The sequence below is a fragment of the Cygnus olor genome, chromosome 5 (genome assembly GCF_009769625.2).
Source record: "Cygnus olor isolate bCygOlo1 chromosome 5, bCygOlo1.pri.v2, whole genome shotgun sequence".
Classification (NCBI taxonomy): domain Eukaryota; kingdom Metazoa; phylum Chordata; class Aves; order Anseriformes; family Anatidae; genus Cygnus; species Cygnus olor.
In genome coordinates, this window is record NC_049173.1 from 11,934,347 (window position 1) to 11,951,280 (window position 16,934).

The following is a 16,934-nucleotide window of genomic DNA, read 5'->3' on the forward strand; positions in this document are numbered from 1 at the left end:
TCTGTCCCTTGCTATTGATTCATGTGGTTAGTCTGTTTCTGATTTTTCTTCTCTGTGTAGTTTAAGGGCAAGTCTGTGGTTTGCTCCATGTGCCCAAGCAAGGGAGCAAGGGTGCAGAAGATGGCCTGAAAATAAATAAATCAGAAACAGATAGACTAATTGCAAGGACAAATGCCAAGGGAGCAGAAAACACAGTATTTCTGTGATCAGGTATGTCTGTCCAATCAGAGGGGAGCCTGACATTTCGGTATGTGACATAACTCTCTACCACATCGAAGAAGAGAGCTGGAGCATCCTCTTCCTCGCCTAGCTGAGTGAACCCGTCTTGTGGGGTTTGCCCACACGGCATATCCCAGTGTGGGGAGGAACAGCTTCCCTGAGGTCGGGGTGGGGAGGAGCAAGGCTGGGAAACGAGAGGCTGCGCTCGCCTCTCCGGTGCCTCCCCCAGCAGCTGGCAGGGCTAAACTGGCACGAGGAAGGATGTAATCTACTCCTGGTTGTTTTATGCTCCAAGCACATTACTTTCTTCCATGGAATAAGAGGATAGTCATGGATGTCGTTGTGACTCACGGGGTCACATTGTGACTCCTGGGGCAGTGCAGCTCTGTGCCATGCCTATAATCAAATGACCTGGGGGGTGAATTAGGAAGGCTTTTGATGTCGTTCTCTGAGCACTGCACTGGCAGGAGGCAAAGACTTCTTAATGTACGTCAGTCTCTCTCTTAAACATAACCACCATGAAACTAACTTTGACTTGCCAGCAGCTGATATAGGCAGTGGCCTCCCTGCACCGCTCTGGCACTTAGCATAAGAATGTCATTGTGTGGGTGGATTAGGCAGAACCTGTCAAAGTTGTGTGCAAGTTCTTTGGCTGTGTTTCCTTCCCTGGGCTAATAATGCTGAGGAGATGGGGAGTGGGTTGACACATTTTCTGGCATGTGTCATGTAACCCAGTGAAGTGGAGGACATGTCAGCCACAAGACTTTTCTGCTTTAGTAAGCTGCAGGCAGAAGTGACATGCTGCAGTGGCTAACAGACGTAATCCTATGTGTATTCACACTGCTGGCACTTGGAACACGAACTCAGCTTCCCCAGGGCAGAGTGACGGAGCCAGAGGTATGTCTGGAGGAAAGGGTAGGGAACATATCCAGGCAGATATGTTTAACCTCAGGGAAGCAGCAGTAGACAGCAGCATTTGCATAACACATTACCTATAGACAGACCCCAAAGAGCTTTACAAGTTGACTGTCATGATCTCCCCAAGAACCACTGAATTTGGCACTGACATACAGGGTGAAATATTCACTGGCTGTTTTGCAGAGTACAAATGCTCCATAACAGTTTGGCAAAGGATACACCGGATCCCTGTATCTGATGAGAAAAGACTTTTAGGACAGAAGATTCTAAAACAAGACAACCAGAGACTGATGAAATTTAGCACAGTCACTGGTGCTAGGTCCCTAAACATATGAGGGGAGTTGATAGGAATAGTGGGAGAGAGACAGTTTCCCAAGGAGCAGCACAGTCGCAAGATAAATCATCCTCAGGGGAGCAGGGAAGAGTGGTGGATTCACTCTCACAGAGAAGCCTGGTTTTGCACAGCTCTCTGCTTAAAGCCCGTGCTGAGGAGATGCAGCTTGAGGCAATATGCCGGGTGAGTTCCTCAAAAATCGCCATCAGAATAGCAGAAGATGCTACGAGCACGTCTACCCAGTATGACTGAGATGCTGCCTCCTGTCACTGCTGCTATGTTGCAGGCTGTCAGGAAAAGACGGGGCAGCAACACAGTGGTCATAGGTCTGATACGACTTATAGCAGGAGCAATACCCAATTCATTGGAAAGAAACTCTGTACTGTTTTTCTTGTAACTCATAGTTAAAAATTAAAGAAAGAAAGAAGGAAGGAAGGAAGGAAGGAAAGAAAGAAAGAAAGAAAGAACGAAGAGAAAGAAAGAAAGAAAGAAAGAAAGAAAGAAGAAAGAAAGAAAGAAAGAAAGAAAGAAAAAGAAAAAGAAAAAAGAGAGCAGCAAACTGCAAGGGTGACTGACACACTGTCAGTCACTAAGGGTGACTGACAATTGCTACTCTGTTGTAGTATCTCAGGTCAGGAATTGTCGTCCCCAGGTTCCCTGTAAAACTGAAGAGAAGAGCAGTAGTGGCAATAAACACATATATTAAGTGGTAAAAATACAGCTTGATGGGCATGGAGGCAGCCCATTTGGACGGGAACTGCACGATAGCCCCACAGGGCAGGGATGCCTCCTCCCTTCACTTGCTGCTGTTGAGCCACAACATGGGATTGTAGTATGGGGGTGACAGACCCTGCCCAATAGCTGTATCTCCTGCAAGCACACACCATCCCTTGAGGTGTGAGTGCTGCTCCTGTGTCAGACGGTGCCTAGCATGTGGGGTCAAGGAGCTAGACAGGAGCTCGAGGGACTGCACTGGGACACTCTGAGGTGCCAGTCCTGCAATAGGGGAGTGAGAGACAGAGGATAATGCTGAGGTGGGAGATGACTCTGCCACTTTGTTCATGCCTGCCTGCACTGCTTGACATTCATGTGAAGTTTGAGACAACCTGTATCAACATGATGCCTGACAAGTAATTTGTATTGTCCCATGTTCAGCATGACCCTGCTCGGATTGCCAGATAACGTCACATCTCCAGTTGTGTAACACCGTCATGTTCTCTAGATCCTGGGCCTGCAATCATTATTGAGCTGGCTGTTTGTGCACTGGGGGGGGGGGAAGGGGGGGAGGGAGGGGGGGGGGGAGAGTTCAAATATTTTTAATCACTAGAAATGGTAGCTATGTGTCCTTTGTTGAGAGTAAAGCAACCTGATTCCTCATACATCCACGTACTGAAAGGAGGAGCCCATTGGAGAGAAAAAGTATGTGCCAGCAGGGATAAAGGAAGAGCTTTCATCTGTGTATGAGTACATGACGTGCAGGGTACACAACAGCATTTAGGTAGATACCAATGTTTTGTAATTCAAGGATAACGTAACTTAAAAAAAAAAAAAAAAAAGAAAAGAATCCACTGCTGCCACAATGTTTTTCATTTACAGACAAACAAAAATTAGGCTAAACTCTGCATGTTCATTTATTACTTTATTTCCCCCCACCTTGTTTGTTTGTTTGCTTGCTTGCTTGCATGGTAATGTGTTTGCTGTTTGGTTGCTTGTTTGTTTTTATTTGAAATCACATTGCATGTAATTTTCTGAACTCTTGCTGAGCAGAGAGCCTAGTAAATGTGTGTGTTTATGTGCTACCTTTGTCTATGTACAAAGACTGATGGATAGCTAATAAAATGCACATCTCTGCAATCCTTTCATGCTTAAGATCCCCAAGCAGAAGTTGTGAGTGTTCAAATAAAATAGAACTGATCCAAAATGTACATATTTAGCTTAGATAATAGCAGCCCCCAGAAATGTGCCTCTTTCTGCTGTTGGAAATCTGTCAGCTGAACAAAGAGCAGGATATAGTGTGAATCAGTCTGTCCTAAAAGCTTTATGTGATAGACACACTTTATGGAGTTATTTCCATTTTTCTCACATTTCAAAAGCAGACTCAGACCTTAATTATCATGAGGACAAATTCCACAAAATCATTATTTGTAGTCAAGGATTGCAATGCATTTTTAAAGTCAGATTATATGTTAAAAGAACGTAGTTTTTCCTAGGGCTTGTACAAAGCTGTACAAAACTTCTCCTTGTTCCCTCCATCGGAAAAATTATTCTTGAAAAGTCATTCTGTGTATCTTTTTGCTATTTTTTTCAGAGAGAGAAAAATATAAATGAGCTGTGAAGCTTGTGTTGTTCTGAACTCTTTCTCTCTTCTTTCACCGATGAGTTCATCAAACAAAATTCCACAAGAAACAAATGTTATTATGATATTAGCAGAATGAATGCCAGAGTTCAGATACTAAACATTTTTTTTTTAAAAACAGTGGGCTTAATGACGTGAAGGAAGTTGTAGTTTAAACATCAAGGTCAATTATTTCGTTAAATATTATTTAAAAGTTACTTGCCTTGAAACAAAACCAGAGCTATCCATTTCCCAAAAATGCAAACAGATTATTCTGCCTCTGTTTGTCAGCTTCACCAGATAACTTCTATTTGATCTTCAAATGAAAACAGTTTCTGTTTCAGATTTATACAACAGGCTGCCTCTAAAAAGAAGAAAGATCTTAAGGTTGGAACTGCTGTTTGCTTTCCCTTCTAATCTTGTGAGCAGATTTGCATAAGAAAAGCAAGTAGATTCGAGTCTGGGTTTTTCTGTCTACATCGAAGGCATGAGTATCAGCCTGTACTCTCCATTTATTCAGAAAGAAAACGATTGCTTTTGTAAATCAGGTGAGCAGGAAATCCTTCAGTAAATTCAGCTAGATTTCTCTAAAAGGAACAGGGGCTACTTATCATGACTAAATGGAGTTTAGTTAAGTAATTATAATAGTCAAACAGAGAGAGTCCAAAAACTAAACCCTTCAGTTCCAGGTATGTTTCCTGATACTGTATACTTAGCTTTAAAACAACATCCAGAATTGGTATTTCCTGGACCTTGCAAAGCAGCCTCTTGTACTGCCAGGTACCCTTCTCACAGTTTCTAACAGCATCAGCCTCGCTCAGGACCTCAGTGAGCAGAGCAGTGCTGGGTGGTGATGTGAGCTCTGGCTGTCTGACCGAGTGCGTGCCCCCAGCTCCAAGAGTGACACCTGGACCAAGCCAGGTAATTCTACCGTAGAATGGGGATGTGGAGCCGTCCCTACAAGAGTGTGTGAAGCATAACAGCTCAGTGTGTGCAATGTACTTTGAGATTCTTTTGGTGTGTAGAAGTGCAAGTTATTTTGTAGGAAGAGGGTTGAGGAGGGACGTTTTGGATCATGGGGTCAAGTCCCTTGCTGTGGGTGGTAGCCCCATCTCAGAAGCTGGTTCACAAACCAGTCAAACTCCATCTCCCAGCTGCTTTGGTTGCTTCTTGCCTGTGGAAGGCCTTTCTGGGTCCCCACCACTCTGATGGGGTGAAGCTGATTTCTATTTCCAGCCTGAATCCCTTCTTCGTCAGTTTTTACCAAATGTGTCTCTTAACATTATTTTATCTAGGAGGAGGGGAGGGAAATTGTCTCATAATTTTAAGATTCATCTGCATTTTCCTCTCAGCCCCAGGCACCTGGTGGAAAGACGCCAGCAATGCTGTAGGCTGGTTCGATGTACCAATAAAAATAAAATAAAATTAAAAAAAAAAAAAGAGTAAGAAAAGCGCCATTCTTAGAAAGCCTCCAGCGTTCCAGCTCGAGCACAAACAGCTTCTTATTTGGGACTCTCCTCGGGTAAATCAACAGCCCCGGGGCGAAGGGGCCGCTGCTCTTGTGGTTTTGCGCAAACCCAGACCCCCCCGGGGGCCGGGGGGGGAACACGACAGGGAGGGAGGGAAGGGGAGGGGAAGAGGGAACCATCCTCAAACCACTGCTGAGACCTCGGCCGAGGGGGGCCGAAGCCCCGCCGGGGAGAACCGGGGCGGAGGAACCCCCCGGGCCGCCGGTGCCCGCCGGCCCCGCCGGGGCTCTGCCCGCTCCCCCGGGAGGCAGCGGCGGGACGGCGGGGCCGCAGCAGGGCTCGGCGGGGTGGCAGATCCCCGTTCTGCCCCTTGGCTCGGCTTTCCCTCCTCCCAGGGAACAGAAATCTTTGCTGGAGCTGCGCTCCCGGGGGCCGGGGTCGATTTTTTCGTTTGTTTGCTTTTCACCTCCTTCCGCCGCCCTCTCTCCTTTTGCCCCGCACCGGCGGCACCGAGGGCGGGCGGCGGTGGCGAAGCAGAGCGCTGCCGCCCGCCTCCTGCCCGCGGCGAGCCCCGGGCACGAAAAGGAGCACTCCGTGGGGCCGAAACGGGGGCGAGCGGGAGGGATGCGAGGGCTCTTTCCCCTCCCCGAGGTGGGAGACGGAGGCAGTGGGTCCGAGTCCCCCGGCGGCCCGTGCCCTCGGTTCCCACGGGTGCAGGCGGTGCGCATCCCTCGGGGACACGCGGGGCGGCGGCAGCTCCGTGCCCCCCGCGGGGCGCCGCTTGCACCGGAGAGGTGCGAGCTGGAGCCCGGGGCCCGGTGGGCTATCGGGAAACGCCGCCTCCAGCCCCGCATCGAAGAGCTGCCAGCCCGTGGCGACCCCTAAACATCTAAATCACCCCCAGACTCCAGCCCCAGTGACGCTGAAGCAAAACCGACCAAACGCCCTCGAAGCTCGGCACCCCCAAAAGGAAGCAGAAAACCCCAAACCGAGCGAGCCAGCAGCACCACCACCAAGCAGCCCCGAAACGGCGGGGAGAGCCGCACCGGCTCTTCCAGCCCGCGGCCGGCCGCAGGGGGCCAGGCTGCTGGTCCCCAATTCCTTCGAATTTAAGCCGATTCCCCGTCTGACAACGGGGCCGGGCTGGGATTGAACCCCCGAGCCCCATTACATTGAAACCGCGAGCAAACAGCTGCAGGTTAAGGTTCAGGTGAGAGGGAGCGCTCCCAGCAATTGCGGAGCGCTGCCGCAAAACTTGCGGGGGGCCGGGGAGCCTCGCAAGGAGGGGATGCAACGGGAGAGCATCTCCCGAGGGCTCCCGGAACAGCGGCAGCTCCACCGGGACCCGCCGGGCTTTGCCCCGGGCGATCGGGCATGGAGCTGCAGCAGCCTTTCCGGGAACAGGCTCCTAGCAGCTCACCGACGGCAGGGGGGGGTGGGGAAAATGGAATAAAAGGCTAAAGAAACAGCGCGATTTTGGGACCGGGACCAAATCCTAACGTGTTACATAAAAGCCACGGGCGGTTCTTATCAGCGAGCCCGGCCTGAAGAGGAACAATCCCCAGGAGCGGCTCCAAAACAACCGTGTTAAAGGAACAATTGTGAAATGCCAACTTCCCACCAGAGTATGAACAGCAGGAGCCGGGCATGTCCTGTCTGTAACCGGGCTTCTGACAACCAACAGAGAGAGGGAGGGGACGGGGGGGATCCTCTCTTGACAAGATTTATCAAGAAACATTTAACTGGGCTTTAATCATATTAGCAAGAGCCCAATTAGGGCTGAGAGCGAAGCGAGGCGGCCGGCGGGCTGGGGAGAGGAGGAGGAGGAGGGAGGAGGAGGAGCGAGCGATGGAGTCACTCGAGGATAAAGTCCTTTCATCAGGCTGCGCTCTCGGCAAGCAGAGGAGTGCGAATAATCACTGCCCTTCACTGGGGGGACGGGGGCGGGAGCGGGCGGGGAATGTGTGTAAAGGATCATTAAGGCCAGGCAGAAGGGGGTTTTTGTTGTTGTTGTTGTTGTTTTTAATTATTACGGCTGTTAAGGCTGTTAAGGGCTTTCTCGGGCGCTGTTCTCAGGAACGGAGCGGGGAAGAAGCGAAGGGGCCCGGAGGCACCTGCTACACCGCCACGACCTGCTCTGCCCGAGCGGGGAGGACTCCCCTTCCCGGGGCACAGAGGGGCTCTGTCTCCACCCCCCTCTCCCCTCCAACCTCCCCGAGGGAGAAACCCCTTGGCTGTCCTTCCCCAGATTGCCTCTCCGCGATGCCGAGCGCTTCCCCGGCTCCATCTCTCCTCGTGGGGGGTCCCGGCGCCCTCTCCCCACCGGCCTCCCTCGGCAGCGCGGCCCCCGGCGGACGCCAGCCCGGTGGCCGGGACCGGGGGGCTCCGCCGAAAGCCCCTGGGAGAAGCGAGGCGCTGGGGCCACCCGGGACAGGGCCACGGGGCGGAAGGTGACTTCCCGGGGGGGGCTCAGATTTTCCGCTCGCCTCCGCCCTCTGCTTTAGCATGGGCAACCTGCCCCATCCTTAGAGACTTGCCCTCTCCAGCTGTCGGGGATGGGGAGGGCGCACGGCAAAGAAATAAAACAAGCCCAAAGCTGACAGGTGGGGCCGGAGGGAGAGGCCGGGGGAGGCGATGTCGTGTCGTCGTGTCGTGTCCCCCCCCCCTTCTCCCTCTCCCCCCCCACGGGTTGCAGCACCTCGGGACGCGCCGGGGGGAGTACGGCAGCGGCGCTGAGCGCCGCGGGGAGCCGAGGCGGCCGTGACCCTGCCCGCGGCTTTCGAGACATGGCCAGCAGCTGCCAGCAGCCGCTCCCCGCAGGATGAGGGAGATAAGGCTGTTGGGCAACGCCACACCTTTCGCCCAAGAGGAGCAGGGTCTTTGCACGGTGGGGCAGAGGCTGCTGGCTTTTTTTTTTTTTTTTAAACACAACAGGGCTTGGGGGTGGGGGTGATGTTTGCCATTCGCACCGATGAGCATCCCCGCTGTCAGAAGAGACCCCCCAGACCCCCCAGCAGCGAGGGACTCTCCCCCCTCTCCCTCCTCCCTGCCGCAGCGGCCCCTTCCCCGCCGCCCCGTGCCCCTTTTTGTCACCTTCCCTACCACTCTTACCTTGCCGGCCCGGCCGTCGAGGGTCTCTCCCCCCACCCCAGCCCCGTCTCCCGCCCCCCGCCCCGCCGCCGCCAGGCCCGCAGCGGGGCTGTCGCACGCCGCCGCGCCGGCAGGGACTCGGCTCTCGCCTCTCTCGCTTCTCTCGGCTGGCGCTGGCAGCCCCGCCGGGTTCATGCGAGGACAGCGGCGGCTCCGAGCCGCGGCTCGTCTGGCTGCCAACGCCGCGGCGAGGCTGATGCTGCCGCCACGGCCGAGGGGTGACTCAGGGCGGCCCGCGGCAGCCGCTGATTAGCGGATCAGAGAGCCGGGCACGTCGCGGCCGCTCCCCGCCGCCTTCCCCCGGTCACATCATCCTGCCCCCACACCTCCCTGTCCCCCACCGCGGCCCTTCCGAGCCGGGGGAGAGCCCCGCCGGCACCCCGGGGGTCCGGCCGGCGGCCGGCAGCGCTCCCGGAGGCACCCGCCTCAACGTAAGTGACCGCGGCGGGTGGCCATTTTGTGAGGGGCCCGGGGTGGGGGGGGGGCCCCCGGGGTAGTCTCTGAGGGGCTGCTCCGGGTGACAGCGGCTGGTTCGCTCGGGTGGGCCCGAGGATGGATGAAAACAGCCTCCCGGTCCTCGGTGCCGTCCTTTGGGGCTATATCCCCCCATTTCAGGGGGATAACAAAACAGGGGTGGCATCTAAAGCTCCTCCTGGCCGCTGCTTTGTGGGGATGGTCTCCAAACAGGGTCCCCATCTCAGCCTCCGTGCCCCAGGTGGTGTCCTCGGAGTTCATTTGGGCACAGGGAAGCGCAAAGTGGGTGGGGGAGGAAGCGTGGGGACCTGGAAAGAGCTCTGGGGTCGTCGTCAGGGAAGATGGTGAGCCTCGGCGTGAGGCGCATTCGATGATCTGCCGTGTTTAGCAAACAGGCTGCCGAGTTGTAGCTGCATGTGGTTTCCATGGAGTCCCCATGGCACGTCCCGGCTAGAACATGCTGCAGATGTCCTCACGGGGAGCGTGTTTTCCCGCTTCTCTTCAGAGATCTGTGTGGTCACGTTTCATGTCCACTGCACCACCTTTGAGAAGCATGCTTTGTGCATAGCATCTTTGTTCTGAAACGTATTTTTGAAGAGAAGCTGTGGCAAAATACACCTTCCTGTCCACACTTGTACCAGTTGTACGCACAGCTCTCAAAGCTCCAAAAGCCGTGCCTTCCTGAAATTAAGAGAATATTAAAAGCATGTTTATTAAGAAACTCAAGCCATGAAGGTTACTGGAAATGAGTGCTATGTTCTCTGGATACACAAATGAGTTTTGGATGTAGAAAGAATGCATGACTGGGCCTGTACTTAAAAATACTGTGAAGCTACTTGTCAGAAAGAAAAGTGCTAAAATGATAAGCTGTGGACTTGTGGACAGGGATCATCTTGTCAGTGCTTCGACTTGAAGTTCATTTTAAGTCCAAATTTCAGTCCTTTGAGAAAAAAAGAGTAGGAGTAGGAAGAGGCTATTATAAAAGAAATGCTGACATTGCTAACTGTGGCGGTGTGAATTCACTACTATAATAAGACCTCAGCTAGCAGCCTAATTCCAAAGAGGTGATGTTATCCAGTAATAATGCAATCAGTTTGTTGGCTATAACATAGGAAGCTGAGAATTGGTCTAATTTATTGCTATTTTTGGCCAAAATTAAAAAAAAAGAAACAAAACAATAAATCTATATGATGCCAGGATCAAGGCAGGAGAGCTACCTTTGCTGTTTAAAATAATAAAGCAGAGTTCTTGAGCATTTTGCACTTCGACACAGTTTTACAAAAGCATATTTAAAAAGGGACAGTTAGTGAGAATGCAAGCTTTCAAGCTAGGGATTGGAGGATGGAAAGGCCCAAGGGTGGAACATTGTTAGAAGTTTTCAGAGAGGTCCCAAAAGCACAATGTTCACTTTACAAAATAGAAGTTTTCTCCTGGGTAATTGCTGAATGAGTTTGCATTGATTTGCAGCTGCGAATTTCAAGGAAAAAAGAAGGAAAGAAAAGAAATGAAAAAGACAAATGCCCTGTTAGTAATTTAACTTTATGCAGCAAGCATTAAAAAAATGCATCTGATATAAGAAAAGTTGGAAGCGACCATGTAAACTTTTGAGTTTCTATATTCAGTATTTTCGAGCTATTGCATCTTTCTTTGAGTAATTATTTCTAAGAAATAAATGTTCTGAAAGTTTTATAGCCAGTTTTCTCTCGAATTAGGAATAACAGCACAAGTGAGATTAACTTGTAAGGCATATGATTAAGTGAAACCTTGGTTGAAATCTGCAGCTGGTCAGTCAGTGATGTTAGTGAGGTCAGAATTTCACCCAGACTGAATGTAGTGTTATTGCAGGAAATTGCAAGGATATAGACAGACCACATTATCCATCTAGTCCAGGCTTGTACTTCCTGTTGCTCTTGATAGAGTTCCTTACATTTAGTCTGAAATGCACTGAGGTCAATGGGAATCTTTGAGTTGGGGGCATGAATTCTTTGAAGGATCAAATCTTAAGTTTCTTCACATTGCTAGGAAGCTCAACAGTATCAAGTCCGAGATAATAACTAAAGCATGTGAAGATAGTTAAAACAAAGTCAGTAACAAGTGAAGCCAAATCATAACTGTCATTTTAGCAGAGCATTATGTAAATAACAGAACCCTACAAGAATACTCGGGTGTGTCTGAGTCAACCAGTTCTGGAAATCCTGTGATATGCAGCTGCAGAAACTACACAAATTCTTGAAAAATTGTCAACGAAACCTGAAAGGACCCTAAGGGTTTTGATACAGATTTGCTGAAATTTCTTGAAAATCATGTTTCCTGAGTTATATACAAGCTCTTTTCTGCTTACAAACAAATCACATGTTGTTCAATAACTCTTGAAAATAAGGCTAAAACTGCTACAGTGACTACCTTGTTCAGCTGATCTTCTTAAGGCAACATTAACCCTCTTTTTAGACTTGACATTTAACAAAGTGTTATAAATATTATAACCATTTGTGAATGTGTATACTCTGAGCTGTGGAAAATCAGGCTGGCATTTGCTGTTAGGCTTACATCTAAAAACTTATGAGTTAATTTGCATTATATGGCCATTGGCACTGCAGAGTGACAAATTGGAAGAGGTATTTTGAGAAATGTGAACAGTTCCAGAGTTGCCCTAAAGCACTTGTTTGAAGTGAGAAAACAGTTGTGATATAATGGTAGCTGTTTTGTTTTTATTGTGGAGGATAATACCAGCCTGTGATTACTGATTGGATGTGAAATAAAATTTTATGGTTGTATGACTGGACATAGCACATCAGAAATCAAACAGTGTGCTAGGGGAAGCACAGCATATTAGCTTGTAAAAAGAATCAAAGTACAGTTAATCGGTGTTTCTGACAACACAAAAATAAGAGGGTACTGATTAAAATGCTCAAATTCAGAATTAAGTCCACAAGAATGAGGAAACTGCAGAGTTCCATTTCCATAGGATCAGAAAAAATCATTGAGGATATTCATGTATGGATATAGGGTATGGTAGTCTGGATGCTGGCTGCCGTATATGAAGTCCCAAACCCTCTAATTGATGAAAATTATAAGACCATACAAGTTAGGGATTGCTCCAGACAATGTATTTTTACATTTTTTTTCTATAAGTATCAAGTTCTGGTCACCACAGAGAGATTACGTTAGCCCACTATAGACATTTTGTCTTCCTTCATGCATTGGGTAGGGTACGCTTATCCTGGACAAAACTAGGCTGGAGCTAGGACAAAGCTGGAAAGAAATCCCTGTAAGTTTAAAAATAGCAAAGAAAACAAAATATCTGGCCCCCCAAAGAACGTGTTTAATATCCAGCAAAATCACCTACCCCCAAGCAAATGCCTGACAAGAGCATGTATGCGTTTCTACTCTGGGAATCATGAAATCACAGTTCAGGGTGTATGTATGTAACTTGAACTTGTATGTCATCTTTCGCACAATATGTTGACCTAGAGCTTCTATACTGACATCTTTTTCTGCTTTCTTTTTCACTCATTTATTCTTTGCTTTTCAGACAGAAAATCCTTCCTGCAGTGTGGGCCAGGTTATATCGGATGTCTCATACAGGGCAGTATCTTATTCCATGCATGACTTACTCATGTTGCAAAAGCCGGGTGAGTAATGGGTGCTGGAATTTAGCTCAATATTACATTTTGCATCTTGGGTTTCTGTAATAGGTTCATGAAGTTCACAGACTACTGCTAGTAATTTTTCTGTGTTCCTGCTCTTTTTTTTTTTTTTTTTTCCCAGAGACCTTCTCTGGTCCTGGAGAACTTCAAAACTTTGGAAAATGTTGCGGAATTATATCAAAATGTTCCAAGCACTGTACAAACACATAGGGTGTATTTCTGATGCAAAGAGGGAAAGACCAGAGTTTTACTATGCGTGATCCCTTATGGTTCTAGGCCTGTTGATCAGCAAAGGTTTGCAGCAGCTTTAGGTCTTAAGTGTGCATCAGGTTTATAGAGGAGAAGCAGTGCTGGACTACTCACATTACAAGTGGGATGCTTTATATAATGCCCTGCAGTGTCAGACAAGGAGAAAAATTGCCTCCATGTACCAGATGTTCTTGAGTGGTGTCCTGTGATGTCACAGGACTACAAGTACATGAGCAAACTTGCACTAAAAGGAAGCTCTCCAATGCATTAAGCTGCTGATGTAGCATGCACAATAAAAAATTGTCCTGGTCCAGATTTATCTGTTGGGAGTATGAGCAAGTCAGATAAAAAGAGTATCAGAAAGAGGTTAAAAAAAAAAGTGTACAAAATCGCAAGCAACTTGTTATCTGATCTGGAAACAGAATGGAGAGGGTGTCTATAGCTGCATTTTGCTTAAATTTCAATTGTACTGTCACTTACTGTGAGTCCACACAATTCATGTCAGACTTTGGGCTGTGGGTTTCCTTACTGATAATTCCGCAGCCTTAAAGGGTTCCTGGAGCCTGGGGAGAGCTAGTGTACAAGGGTGTATTTGTCTAGGGATCTTTATTCAGGGCAAAGAGGTGATAACAGAAGTTGCTGTTAATTGTTGCCTTACAGGTAAAGGTTAGGGCTTGCTGTGCAAGCAAGTCTCTTCTGCTCTGTTCCAGTTCAAAGTCAATCCATCTAGCTGAAACTGAGAAAAGATGTTAATATAGCTAGAGTTTGGTCTCAGAAGATGAGAAGGAGAAGATGAGGAGGAAGGCAGGCATCCAGATCGGTATACAGGAACAGCAAGTCTGTTGGGTCAAGCCTCAACTTCAGACCCAGAGGGCGCATGCAGTGCTGAGTACTAATCAGATCACAGTCAGCTGTGATAAAGGGTCTGATGCTTTCCAGGATAAGTTGGCCATTTAGTTTGTGTTTCTAACCAGTCAATAAAGCTCAAACAACGCTCTTCTAGAAATTTGCTTTGTATTAAAATTGCCCGATTCCTATGTGTCTAAGTCTATATTTGGATGTGAGTTGTAGGACCTTGGGGATATATGTAGAGTTCAGTTAAATTTTGACACAGGAGCAACTGCACTTTTTTCCTTTTCATTTTCCTAATCTGTAAACAACTTTTGTGTAAGACTCCTGGCACTAAAAGTCCGTTTGAAATTGAGTTGTGGAAGTGCAAGAGTTCATAACCCTTCTCTTGCAGAAGCTCAGTCAGTGCAGGCTGAATACTAGGTGCCTGACTTAGGACAGGTGGCGAGGTCTTCCTTAACTACTTGGGTAGAGTCCGAGGAGACAGCAGCATTACTGCCAGCTACACGACAAAGGACGTGGGTTTTGCAAACAACATCCTCCTCGTATCTCTGCCAGGAAGAATTGATGAGACACTTCCAATATATAGAATCAAATAGAATTGAATCAAATAGAATAGAAGCAAGGTCAGGCAATATAGGAAGACTACAGAGGTGCTATACGTTATTGTAGGGAAAAAATTCACACAGCCAAAACTCAATTAAAGTTGAAGCTGACACCAAAAAGGGCTTTTTAAAGAATGTTAACAGCAAAAAGACCAGAAATAACACTGGTCCATTACTTGATGAGTATGGTCACCTCACAAATAGGGATGTAGATAAAGCAGAGATGTTTAATGCCTTCTTTGCTTCATTCTTTAACACTGATGATAGGCCCTGGGACCCCTGGAGCCCTGAGTTGGAGGGCCATCACTGGGGGAGTGATAAACTCCCAGCCGACTCTGAACTTCTTTGGGATTTGCTACTCCACCTGGATGCATGTAAGTGTACAGGGCCTGGTGGTATTCATTCTGTGGCAGGCTGATGTTACTGAAAGACCTCTCTCAATTATTTTTCAATGGTCTTGGGAATCTGGAGAGGTCTCAGTCGACTGGAAGCTGGCAAATGTTGTTCCAATTTTCAAGAAGGATAAGAAAGAAGACCCTGGCAGTTACAGGCCAGTCAGTCCCACTTCAGTGCCTGGTAAAATTATGGAGAAGGTTATCCTGGGAGCTATTGAAAAACACTTGAAAGACAATGCAGTCATTGGTCACAGCCAACATGGGTTCACGCGGGAAAAGTCCTACTTAATAGACTTAATTTCATTTTCTGACAAGGTTACCAAGGCTTTATGACTAGCTGGCCAAGGGAAGCCAGTGGATGTGGTCTTTTTGGATTTTAGCAAATTTTTGGATACCATCTCTCACAGTATCCTTCTGGAAAAAACATTCAGCATACATCTAGACAAAAACATAATGTGATGGGTGAACAATTGGCTGACAGGTTGTGCTCAAAGGGTTATAGTAAATGGGGTTACATCAGGCTGGTGGCCAGTTATTAGTGGGGTTCTGCAGGGCTCCATTTTAGGGCCAGTTCTCTTCAATGTTTTTATAAATTACTTGAACACAGGACTCAAATGCATACTAAGTAAGATTGCAGATGACACTAAATTAGGAGGAGTTATTGGCTTCCTCGAGGTAGAGAGGCATTGCAGAGAGATCTTGACAAATTAGAGGGCTGGGCAATTACCAAGAATATTAGGTTGAACAAGAGCAAGTGCTGAATTCTGAACCTGGGATGGGACAACCCTGGCTGTAGGTATAGATTGGGGGATGAGAGGCTGGAGAGCAGCCCCATGAAAAGAGATCTGGGGGTTCTGGTTGACAGCAAGTTGAACGTGAGCCAGCAGTGTGCCCTGGCAGCCAGAAGGGCCAACTGTACCCTGGGGTGCATCAGGCACGGCACTGCTGGCCAGGCAAGGGGAGGAATCAGCCTGCTCTGAGCTGGTGCGGTCTCACCTCCAGCACTGTGGGCAGTCTGGGGTACCACAATATAAGAAGGATGTAAAACTATTAGAGAGTGTCCAAAGGAGGGCTACAAAGATAGTGAGGGGTCTGGAGGGGAGGATGTACGAGGAGCGGCTGAGGCCCCTTGGTTGTTCAGCCCTGAGCAGAGCAGGCCAAGGGGAGGCCTCATGGCGGCCTGCAGCTCCCTCACGAGGGGAGCGGAGGGGCAGGCGCTGAGCTCTGCTCTCTGGGGACAGCGACAGGACCCGAGGGAACGGCATGGAGCTGGGACAGGGGAGGGTCAGGCTGGGTGTTAATGAAAGGTTCTGCACCCAGAGGGTGGTCGGGCACTGGGACAGGCGCCCCAGGGCAGTGGTCACAGCACCAAGCCTGTCAGAGTTCAAGAAGCGTTTGGACACTGCTCTCAGGCACGTGGTCTGATTTTTGGGTGGTCCTGTGCAGAGCCAGGAGTTGGACTCAATAATCCTTGTGGGTCCCTTCCAACTCAGGATATACTATATTGCTATGAATAGAATAGAATAGAATAGAATAGAATAGAATAGAATAGAATAGTTCAATTGGAAGGGACCTGCAAAAATCATCAAGTCCAACTGCAATGTGCTTTGTTATCCAAACACTTTCTCAGGCTTAGCTTCAAACTCTTCAGGCTGAGAATGGATTCAGCAGCAGGTATCAGTGCTCAGCAGTTCACTAGGTTCAACTTTTGAGACTAATGGAAGAGTTTTCTATTGCAAGCCTTTACTTTTTTGTTTATTTAGTATGCATGGATGGCTGCCACTGGCTTAATATGTTAACAGTTATTTAGAGAATGGTCTGGTAAAAACTTTAGTTCATGTATGGATTATAAAATGCATCACTCACTTTATGTTAAGATTTCATTTATGTGGTTTTCCTAAGTAACAAATGGCTCTTGCAGAGTTTGTTACACATGTGAGGACCATGTGGTATAAGTGGTTATAAATACACCAGTAAAAAACATTCCAGAGAATTATAAATCACTGTAATACGCAACTCCAGTGGTTTGATGAATAATATCTTTATTAACTTATTAACCACTTATCAGAATGATTTGTGTAGTACTTAGACTTAATTTTATGTTCAGTATATATTTTCTATAAAGCCTGAGTTTGTTTTCTTTTGCCAGAAGTATTTATTTCTGAGTCAAAACTCAGCCTCTTTTGCAAAAAGGAGGAAAATCAGAGGCATGATAATCAGCCTAAACCCATCTAAAGTGCTTTAAAAATAGCCAGCCCACCTACTGCATTGGGAGATTATACAGTGCAGC

General features: G+C 48.1%; 2 long non-coding RNA genes across 27 annotated transcripts in view; one reads left to right on the top strand and one right to left on the bottom strand.

The window, feature by feature from the left end:
• Positions 1 to 8,443, bottom strand: part of LOC121070777 — a 62,575-nt gene extending 54,132 nt beyond the window's left edge. For all 4 annotated transcript variants that reach the window (XR_005820200.1, XR_005820201.1, XR_005820198.1 and 1 more), the window contains exon 1: positions 8,387 to 8,443. This is a non-coding gene — a long non-coding RNA (uncharacterized LOC121070777). The remainder of the gene's footprint in view (positions 1 to 8,386) is intronic.
• Positions 8,444 to 8,489: 46 nt separating this feature from the next.
• LOC121070778 overlaps positions 8,490 to 16,934 on the top strand; it is a 235,516-nt gene continuing 227,071 nt past the window's right edge. For 9 of the 23 annotated variants that reach the window (XR_005820215.1, XR_005820206.1, XR_005820214.1 and 6 more), the window contains exons 1-2: positions 8,490 to 8,856; positions 12,432 to 12,531. This is a non-coding gene — a long non-coding RNA (uncharacterized LOC121070778). The remainder of the gene's footprint in view (positions 8,857 to 12,431; positions 12,532 to 16,934) is intronic. The other 14 variants (XR_005820205.1, XR_005820219.1, XR_005820208.1 and 11 more) reach the window with 6 other exon arrangements.